Raw genomic sequence first — 2,767 nt, forward strand, 5'->3', positions numbered from 1 at the left:
AAACATGGATATTAGAAAAGACTCCGAAACTCTCACTTGAATATAGAGAAGCTTAAGTAAATGGAAAAAATTAAGTAAAAAAGCTGACAAGAAAATTTCAAAGGGCAGCTCCAGAAGACAAAGTATTACAATGAAATGTGCAATGGAGTTAGAAGATCAAAAAGGAAGATCACACTCAGCATTTTTTAAGCAGAAAGAACTGAAGTAAAATGTAAGGCTTTAACTTAACAATATTGAAGGATTTTATGGGCAATGTATTGAATGATGCGGGAAGCATCAAAAAAAAAAAATGTGGAAGGAATATATAGAATCATTTTCCAAAAATAATTGGTCAGAGACAGGGCTTGATGGTGGATAGAGCAGAAGTGCAGTGAAGTTCACTGTCAGCAAAATCACAGAATACCAGGTGAAGTGGGTTCAGGGCAGAGCTCCAAAACTCTGAACCACATAGGTAGGAATATTTAAAAAGTTTGAAGGCTTATAGGTAGTGGAACTTATAGTGGAAGTAAGAAATCGCATACTTTAGAATCTGCTGGGATCAGTGGCCTGGAGCTGACAACTTGGCTGAGACCAAATGGCAACAGCAAGCGAGGAAGTAGACCCACCATGGAGTAACACCATGGGAACCTTGGAGCAAAGGTGGACAATACACTTTGTCAGTTTTGCTTTGCTCTGATTTTTTTTTTTTTTTGGTATCTGTTCATTGGCCTCCCACTGTTTGTGCAACCTCCATTCTGGTGACTATAGAGGATGCCTGAGTGAGTGGACACCCCCTAACCCCACCACTGGTGGGGTCTTATGCCACGCATGCACACAGATACTCTCAGAATTAAAGCAATAGACAGCACAAGAGCTGACCCTGAACTGATTTTAATAGGGAAAAGGCCAGAACAAGGGGTGTGGAAAGGGAAAGAGTTTAAAAGCAAAACAGGCCAAAAATTGAATCCTGAGGTATAGCATAACAACCAACAGTGGCATCTTGATATTTCTCAGATGGCCTTGAAAACAAGAATCTGAAAGAGGACAGTGCAATCATACTCATATTAGGCTACAGATTGTTTCCCCTCTTCTCTCCCTCCTCTCCCTTTTCTGATATTATAGACTAGAGTATCCAATCAAGTTTTGTTTTTTTGGTATTTGTTTTGTTTTGTTTCTTTTTTCTTGTGGGTTTTTTTTTTTTTTTTTTTTTTTTGCTTGCTGTTTTGTTTCTCCTTTTACCTTTGTAGGACTCTTTCACTTCCTGTATTATCCAAGAAGAGACAGCACCTGCTGCCATATAGTCAAGCTACTCTATGAAACACAAAATCCAGGCAAGAACAAATACCAACGGTCATACAATGGGGAGGCAGACAACACCTGTGAAAGTTACTCTGAGTTAAGCAACAAGAAGAGTGAAAAGGGAAGAACACATCCAGGTCACATCTACCTGGAGGCAGTCACAGAGCATAAAAAATACCAAAACACACACTCAATTAAGTATTAAGGCCACAGGTAAACACTAAACATGTCCAAGAATCAAAAGCAAATGGCCATATCAGCACATGTCCAGAAAAGAGGTAAAGTGTTTGAGACAAATGACCTAGAGATAGACCTGGACTCCATTCTAGAAGGAGAGCAGGCCTTGGAAATGTTTCAAAAGGAATTCAGGAAAATGATTATAAAATGTTTTAAAGCACTTTACAATGGAGTAGAGAAAAATAAGGAAGAAGTCAGGAACGTACTATAGGAACAATCAAATAAGATAGATACAGCATTGGAAACAATTCAAAGACTACAGAAAGAGGTCAAAATGATTAATTATAGAATATAAAAAAATAGACAATACTCTAAAAGGGCAAAAGAGTAGAATAGAAGAGATGGAAGGTAGAAATAGTGAGCTGGAAGACACATCACTCAATGCTGCTAAGATAGAAGAGCAAGCAGAAAAAAGGTTTAAAAAATCTGAGGAAGTTCTAAAATTCATGTTGGACAACATGAAGAGGAATAACTTAAGAATTATCGACATTCCAGAACAGGAAGAATCACACACAAGTCACAGAGGAGATAGTTGAAGAGCTACTGGAAGAAATTTCCTCTAACATTCCTGAGAAGTGAAAGATAAACATTCAAGAAGCTCAATGAACCCCAGGAAAGATAGACCCCAAAAGAAAATCACCTAGACATATCATAATTAAGCTCCCCAAAATCAAAGATAAGGAGACACTCCTGAAAGCAGCTAGGGAAAAAAGAAGCATTAAATACAAAGGCAAGTAAGTCAGATTAAGCTCGGATCTCTCAGCAGAAATCATGTAAGCAAGAAGGCAATGGGGAGACATATATAAAACCCTAAAAGAAAAGAAAAAAACAAAAAACAAAAAAACTGTCAACCAAGAATCCTTTATCCAGCAAAACTACCAATCAAATATGATGGTGTAATCAAAACATTCCAGGTTAAAAAGCAGCTAAATTGCCAAAGCCAACCCCGTGGTACAAAACATCCTAAAGGGAGTTCTGTGGACTGAGAACCAACAAAAATAGACAACAACCAGAGATTAACATATGTGTAAGCGCCTCCCAAAACTAAATAGAAAGAAGGAAGACTTGAGAACAGAACAAAACTATAAGAACAAATTCAGAGTATCTGGGAGGTCAGCCTATGATCAAAACAATTACAATGTGAAATAAGGTAAACATGTAGAAACATAGATCCAGATGGTGAGAAGGTCAGGTAGATTACAGAATAAAATAGACTACACTAATGGAGTGAAAAAATAATGGAATATAAGGT

This window comes from Chrysochloris asiatica, unplaced genomic scaffold (genome assembly GCF_000296735.1).
Source record: "Chrysochloris asiatica unplaced genomic scaffold, ChrAsi1.0 scaffold00122, whole genome shotgun sequence".
NCBI lineage: Eukaryota > Metazoa > Chordata > Mammalia > Afrosoricida > Chrysochloridae > Chrysochloris > Chrysochloris asiatica.